The sequence below is a fragment of the Oncorhynchus mykiss genome, chromosome 30 (assembly GCF_057628025.1).
Source record: "Oncorhynchus mykiss isolate SJ-2025 chromosome 30, ASM5762802v1, whole genome shotgun sequence".
Classification (NCBI taxonomy): Eukaryota; Metazoa; Chordata; class Actinopteri; order Salmoniformes; family Salmonidae; genus Oncorhynchus; species Oncorhynchus mykiss.
Window position 1 is genome coordinate 39,883,506 of NC_143051.1, and position 8,548 is coordinate 39,892,053.

At 41.9% G+C, this 8,548-nt stretch overlaps 1 long non-coding RNA gene across 1 annotated transcript; it reads left to right on the forward strand.

Moving 5' to 3' along the window:
- Positions 1–346: 346 nt before the first annotated feature.
- Positions 347–5,327, forward strand: LOC149970305 (uncharacterized). The gene is made up of 2 exons (XR_016493685.1): positions 347–954; positions 4,228–5,327. It is a non-coding gene; the product is annotated as an uncharacterized LOC149970305 (long non-coding RNA).
- Positions 5,328–8,548: the final 3,221 nt, after the last annotated feature.

Sequence of the window (8,548 nt, forward strand, 5' to 3'; positions counted from 1 at the left end):
TCTTAATGTATTTAATCTGTAGCCTAATAAACTGCACGCTTTCCGGAGTCGTAGTGGGAGGACCACTTCGGAGAGGGGGAGCGGGAGTAGACGTGACAAATATTTGACAAAGGCCTTTCCACCGCCTTTTCTCGCATAATTAATTTTAACGACACAAAAATATAACACCATGTCAAACTAACAAATTGACTGTCCTATTATGTGTTTGATATCAGTTTTCCAACTGTGCCCTAGCATGGGAATTCCTACGGACCCCGAAATATCAGCTGCCAGAAACAGAATATCCCGCAGTAAGACTGTTGCGAGCATGTCTTTTTTTTCACTAGTAGTGGATAAGTATTGTTATATAAATATTCATACACATAGCTCATATAAACAAAGACATTCCGTCGTAAGAACACATACACCCAGCCATAAGACTGACCCCCTCTTCCTTATATAAACACACATCTCATCTCCCTCTAACTGGCCGGTCCCAAGAGCAAAGAACTTTTGCTGTGCACCAATGGGGCCCGCTCTGGCTAGAGCAAGGCCCGCCTCCAACCCTCCGACCAGTCAAGAAGACCGAAACGACAAGACTCCACCTACTTTATTCTATGTATAAAAATGTATGTAACCATTGTATAGGCCTCTTTTTCACCTGGCTCCTTGCCGAGTTATGTGAACTAGGTCCGTGCACGTAAAACTGCGGGACAAGATATCTCTGACTCATTAAAACTGTCTTTTGTTACAACTGAAATCCACTCTGTCCAGCGTCCGTGATTTGGTCTCAACTCTCCAGTATTTGAACACTAACAGAATTGGTAGCAGAGGATGGTTGTTCTTGAATTCGATCTATTATAAGTTAGTGTGAGAGGACGAGACTGATCACGGCTAAAAAAATCAGACGGAAGAGTGACTTCCCCAGCCATTCATCTTGCCTCAGGAAATCTGATCGGAGCGCTCTATATAAAGGTGAGCAGAGCCCGTTATATCGAAATCTGCATATTGTATTATAGCCTAAACCAAATTTTGATCAGAAAGTACTGGGCGTGAGTATGAATCGGTGCCCAAATTTTTACATAAGAACCTTTGATCGGGGAGATCTTGTTTTGCTCGTTTTTATTTTTTATTTGTATTTTTATTTTTTATCAATTGGCCTATTATTAGAAGTGTAGTATGCATGTAAAAGATCCTATTAAATTAGTGCTTACTGTTTAATTGGTTGTGGCTTAGAAGTGTAGTATGCACGTAAAAGTTCCTATTGAATAAGTTCTAAACTGTTTAATTGGTTGTGTTTAGAGATTTAGTTAATTAATAGATCGACTGAATCTGCATGTAAAAGATCCTATTGAATAAGTTGTAAACTGTTTAATTGGTTATGTTAGAGGTGTAGTCGAATAGATATAGGATATGTAAGTTTGGCCTTCCACAAGACAGAGATCGGGAATGATGTGGCTATTGCACATCAAACAATAAACATAATATGAACCAGAGTTGACATTCCATGATTTGGAGATGGGGGAAATTAAATTGAAAGAAATGTTTGTCGCGGAGTAGGTTGGGATACGTAACTGGGCTATTAGGCACACAAAGCCACCTTAGTATCGAATGGCCGTGCAATTTTGATTGACAGCAGCCGGGCTGGAATACTGATTTTCGTTTTTTTTCATTCCTGTTGATATTGCCTAAAGTTTAAAATTATTCTGACAATTGCTATAGAATCCCTGGAATTTACTGATATAAGTTCATAAAGGAACTTACTGAATTGTTTCTAGAAAGTATTTAAATAAGCCGCCGAGCTTAGTACAGACTTTGTTTGACAGACGCTAAAAGCTACACACTGATTTTGGGGGTTTTCTATTCTATCCATATTTCCTAAAGATATAGAATTATTCTGACAATTGCTATAGAATCGCTTGAATTTACTGATATAAGTTCATAAAGGAATTTACTGAATTGTTTACCGAAAGTATTTAAATAATTCACTGAACAACTCTTAGGTGTCTAGAAATTCTATCTATATTTCCTAAAGAGCTAGAATTACTCTGAAAATTGTTATAGAACCGCATATATTCACTGATATATTGTTCCAAAAGGAAATCGCCGAATCATTTTTAGAAAATACCTAAACGAATCGCTGCACAAATTCAAATAAAATACCGGAGAAATAGACACGTGGCGGGCGTCACATACTGATAACACCCTTGGTATGCGAGGGTGGGGGTAGAAGAGATAAGCCATTGCCAGTACAGCAGTATATCTAAGCATACAACGATAGAAATAAATACCACATAGTAAGGATTGAATATACCTAAATAACGCATTATACACATTATCAGACGACTTAGATAAAATGTCTGCAGCCATCACGCCCAAACAAATGATTTCAGTAGAAACTCAAGACCAAGGGAAGCAGCCAGATAACACTCAGATCGTGGCACAGACTGTCTCTCAGATGATCCAACAGCAGGCAGCCCCACCACCCCATTACCCTCCCCCACAGCGGTATATCCTGCAACGGCAACGGGCTCAACGAGGCCCCTACACTGGACCATACAGAGGGGGAAACTACCAGTGGTATAACTGCGGAATTCCCGGTCACTATGCCAGATATTGCACGAAACCACTCTCCCCGCAGCAACAGCAATGGAGAGAAAGAGGAAGAGGACGTGGAGGGGCACCAGGAAGAGGAAGAGGACCCTCTCCTAGACACATGCAGCAGGAGCAGCAAGATTACAACCAACCCTCCCACTTCAACACCTGATCACCCAGTAAGAATGATGAGGATGCCACTCCTGCCGATGACCACACTGTCTGAAGCCCAAGAAGTGTACTGGCTAAAATGCCTACCCACAGGGCCTGCCACCCCTCACATCCAGTTTAAGTTCAACCAACTGAAAGCTCAAATCTACACGCTGCACCCATATAAGACTCCCCAAGCTGAGATCCATTGCACACTCAATGCAACAGAAACTGATGACTGCCTCTACACTGCAGACTGGGACGAAGACATGATGCACCTGACCCCACCTATCAGGTGTTGTACCATTGGGTGTGGCCCAGAGGGGGTGGCAGCACCGGTCATCCTACGATCAAGGAACCTCCATGCACCCCTGGCCTGGACGGCTGAAGCATCAACAGCCATAGCACTCCTGAAAACAGATCTATCAGCGGCAGCAGCTCTGACTGCACCTGACTACAAGAACAAGTTCCATTTGGATGTTTCTGGAAGGGAAGGATTCACCTCATCCGTCCTATTCCAGAAACAAGAGGGGGAGAGAAGGGTCTTGATGTACTACTCTTCAAACTTGACCACATTGAGGTAGGACAGTCAACATGCTCCAGATACGTTGCTGCAGTAGCAAAAGCTATTGAAAAAACAGCTCACCTCGTGATGTCACCCTTCAATCAGCCATCATCCCTCAACCAGCATCGGCCAAATTAGCTGAAATCATCGGATTGACGCAGGTCCTCATCAGAGGAAAAGGAAAGACTGAATATCTATACAGACTCAGCCCATGTCCATGAAGCAGTCCACACTGATGGACCCAGAACTTTTATGAGAAACACATGGCCCCACACACGAAGGCAAACTAAAGACCCTCCAAAAAGGCCTCGCACATCTGGTGGCACCCTCACATAAAAAATATGACTGACTTATTTTATGACGATGATTTATTTTGTGACGAATGCAATGGTTGTGACAGACACAACCCAAAGAAACCATATCAAACACCAATGGGCTCATACGTAATACCTAATGCATGTTTTCAGGATATTAGTATAGACTACACCGACATGGGCCCCGAAAATTTATCTAAAGGCAAACTCTATCTCCTAGTCACAGTAGATAGGTTCTCCAAATGGGTAGAGGCAATACTAACAAAAGGGGAGGATGCTAGGTCAGCCTTTGAGTGGCTACAAACCAAACTAAAACCCAGGTATGGCATCCCAAGACAAATCAAATTTGACAAATGGCTTACATTTAACAAACACCTGAGACAGGTGGAAGAAAGATTTGGCATAACCCACAGATTTGGATCTGTGTACAGGCCCCAATCCCAAAATCTGGTGGAACGTCAAACCAAAAGCAAAAGCTAAGATAGCTAAAGTATGTGCCTCATGGGATAATGACTGGTAGAGTCATGCATGGTCCACCAAGGGAGGGAGGTCATATGCCCGCCCTTGATGTACAACAAATTGTAATGTCTAATTATGTGAAAAAACTGACGGTTCTCTCTGCAGCACTCTCTACCCAGGTTCACAAGGTCCAGGAGGGGGAGCTGCCGGGGGACACGCCACTACTGAAGGTAAAGGTTGGTGACGGGGTGTGGGTTACAGTCCACAAGAGAAAGTGGCTGGAACCCAGGTGGACTGGACCGTACGAAGTGAAGGAGGTTACTTCACACTCAGTCCAGGTCAAAGGTAAATCAGGCACACCTTGGCACCGCCTTACACATTGCACCCCAGCCCCAATTCCTTCTAGAACACTGACTGAAGTCAGAGCTGATTTGAGCGGCCTAAATTCGATTCCAAATGAAGACACTCCTTCCTCAGGTGATGCGGCATCAAACTCCGCCTCCCCTGAGAAGGGAACCTCGCCCAGTTAGAGGGAAATTTCTCCCTCTCTGGGTGAGGCTGGGGATATCTGGTCCCTTATTTGTGATATTCCTACTGATATTTGGAGTAACCCTAGGACTTTCACATGGTTAATTGAACAACTTTTTCACCCTGCCACATCACATACACCAACCCCTACACATGTCCCTAACTCCTTTCCTGATATCACTCCCTCCAATCACTCCCGTCCCAAACGTAGCACTACACCTACAGACCCACCATGCAAACCAGACAAGGTTAGGAGCACCACCTTATATATACCCACGATTGCAACCGCCACCTTTCTGCTATAGTTTTCACGTCTAATAGACGTGAAGAGGGGGATTTGTTATATAAATATTCATACACATAGCTCATATAAACAAAGACATTCCGTCGTAAGAACACATACACCCAGCCATAAGACTGACCCCCTCTTCCTTATATAAACACACATCTCATCTCCCTCTAACTGGCCGGTCCCAAGAGCAAAGAACTTTTGCTGTGCACCAATGGGGCCCGCTCTGGCTAGAGCAAGGCCCGCCTCCAACCCTCCGACCAGTCAAGAAGACCGAAACGACAAGACTCCACCTACTTTATTCTATGTATAAAAATGTATGTAACCATTGTATAGGCCTCTTTTTCACCTGGCTCCTTGCCGAGTTATGTGAACTAGGTCCGTGCACGTAAAACTGCGGGACAAGATATCTCTGACTCATTAAAACTGTCTTTTGTTACAACTGAAATCCACTCTGTCCAGCGTCCGTGATTTGGTCTCAACTCTCCAGTATTTGAACACTAACAGAATCTGATCTTGTATGTAGTGTGAGAAGTGAATTAATAGATCAGTGGATGGATGTGCCACTAGTGTCTCATTCCAATGATAACATGCTATTAAGGCACTATTTATAAGTCTGTTAAATATATATATATTTTTAATTGCCTACAGTACGGTATGTGGCTCATTTTGCCTTTAGTTCTACTACCGAAGTGTGTTAGTGAATGCGCATTTATATTGGTTAGCACTGAGTCTGTCTGATAGACAGATCTTTGTTAATACCACCGAAGACAGACAGTGTGGCACGCATCATTTGTTGTGTGCACATGAAGTTCATCTTGAGGCTTTAGTCTGATGTTTGGACTGTTAGGTTCATGAAGCAATACAAATACATTTGTATTTTATCTTGTGAAATAATATATATTTAGACAATAGGGCTTTGTTTCAATTAGCTATTTAATTTGTATATATATTTTACGTGTTCTTAAATGCCGCCAACAGAAATTCATTATTTGAAATTCAACATTGTATCTTGATTGTGTGTAGGAAAGGGAGAGGGTGGAATGGTCGAGAAGGCAAAAATATGCAAGCAAAAATGACACTGAAAATAACCCAAGGATTACATAAACTACATCACAACCCAACACACTGGGTTGTTTTAACCCAGCAATATAGTCTAATTTACCCAGCAGTCGGGTCAAGTGCTCAACCCAAGGCGCTGGGTTAGAAGCACAAGTCAAACCCACTGGGTTGAATTAACCCAATGCTTTGTTTTGTCCAACATTGACCAAACAGACCGTCCGCCACAAGCTTCCCAGAAATGTTTGCCAGAAGTTCACAAGTTGCTGCAAAAAATATGAGCTTGCTGCAAATTTGTGGCAAATTGGCAAAAGGTTTGACAGAAGCCTGTTTTTTTTGGTAGGTTTATGAGTCAACCCACACATAACTATAGTATGTGTGTGGAGTGGGGATTCATTGCAGAGTAAATTACTTCAGCAGACACATCCTGCCAACTATATCCTGCAAGTACTGCTTGACTAGATATAAGTTGACCCAGATGTTTGACTTGGCCCAGTGGTGGATAAATTGCCTTAAAATAAGTTTGTGTGCGTGTCTGTGAGAATAAAAAGGTAAAAACATAGGCATGCAAACTTCAGTGTATCAGTGAACTACGGAACAAAAATATAAACACAACATGCAAAGTGTTGGTCCCATGTTTCATGAGCTGAAATAACAGATCCCAGAAATGTTCCATATGCTTAAAAAGCTTATTTATTTCAAATTGTTTGCATCAATTTGTTTACATCCCTGTTAGTGAGCGTTTCTAATTGGCCAAGATAATCCATCCATCTGATAGGTGTGGCATATCAAGAAGCAGGATTATTACACAGGTGTACCTTATGCTGGGGACAAAAAAAGGCCACTCTAAAATGTGCAGATCTTCTGAGACCAGCCACCTAGACAGCTGATGAATCTGAGGATTATTTCTGTCTGTAATAAAGCCCTTTTGTGGGGAAAAACAAATCTGACTGGCTGGGCCTGGCTCCCCAGTGCGTGGGCCTGACTGCCTATGCCCTCCGAGGCCCACCCATGGCTGCGCCCCTGCCTAGTCATGTGAAATCGATAGATTAGGGCCTAATGAATTTAATTAAATTGACCGATTTCCTTATGTGAACTATAACTCAGTAAAATCGTTGAAATTGTTGCATGTTGCGTTTATATTTTGTCCAGTATATATTGTCTGGAAAGCTGTAGTATACACTGAATATACCAAACATTAGAAACACCTAAGTCGAGTAGGTGAGTCTTAAATAGCCGCCTGTCATTTTTAATAGCCGGGCATCGGCACACATTTCAGCAAACAAATGCCTGTTTTAAATAAAAGCTGTGTTAATTGTTTACTAGTGATCTGTTATGGATTTGTTATTATGTTTATACTGGTCATACTGGTCACAATAAACAGTGGGGGAGTCTTTTCAAGATGAAATTGAGCAAAAGCTGTGTGTGTTAAGGCTCAAATAGAAGCCTGTCTCTAGTAAGCGCTGGTTGTGTTCAGTGATAGAAGCAAATAAATAGCAAATATTAAACGTTTTACGGTAAATCTCTTGGGGACACAGAGCGATTACCTAACTATTTACAAACCAAAACAATTGAACCAGCACCTCATAAAAAATATTTATCAAATACACATTTGACCTTGACCAGTGAGTGACCTTTCACTCAGCTGCCTGTCTTTATGAGACAAACATGTCTGGGCCAGTCTGGGTAAAGTAAGAAGAAGTGGGACACAGATGCTGGTCGTGTCACTGGGGAAGCACACACCACAGGCAGATAAGAAGGATGGGGACACTTCGGTTACCAGAGGGCCAGGTCAAGCAACCACAAGATCTCAAACTGCCTCGTCCATCAGAGTCACAGTCAAACGGTCCTGTCTGTCACGCAAGCCTGAGGAGCTGGAGGGCCTGAGAGCATAAGGCAAAGATAATATCAAACACAGACAAAATAGATATTGTGTATCTCGTATATTCATCAAACTGCAGTCCAACTTCCGCTCTAGACTAGGACCACATCCTACTGTATATCTAACACTTATCTTACTGTATCACTCAGGTAGAACTTAAAAAGGCCCACCTTGAACACTTTTAAGTGGTCCATCTTGATAGAACACCTTGATGCCTCTTAAGGCCTTTTGACCAGGACAATTTAGGACCCTAACTCCTGTATTGAATTTTTTTTAAGTGTTTTGGTTGCTTTACCTTCTTTTTTAAGTTAATCCAAACTAAGTAGATTTTGGATTTTCTAAGAATTTGACCTCTGTAGCTCAGTTGGTAGAGCAAGGCTCTTGCAACGGCAGGATAGTGGGTTTGATTTCCGGGACCGCCCATACCTATAAAAAAAAATGTATGCACGCATGACTAAGTTGCTTTGGATAAAAGTATCAGCTAAATGGCATTTATTATGAGATGGCAGACAATTGAGGTACAAATACTGTACTGTATACCAGTGGTGTAAAGAGCTGAAGTAAAAATACTTTAAAGTACTGTTTTTTTTGTATCTGTACTTTACTTAACTATTTACATGTTCGACTACTTTTACTTTTACTTCACTACATTCCTAAAAAAATGATGCACAGTACCAGAATCTTAAATATAAAATATATTTTGATTTGTTAAACACTGTTTTGGTTAC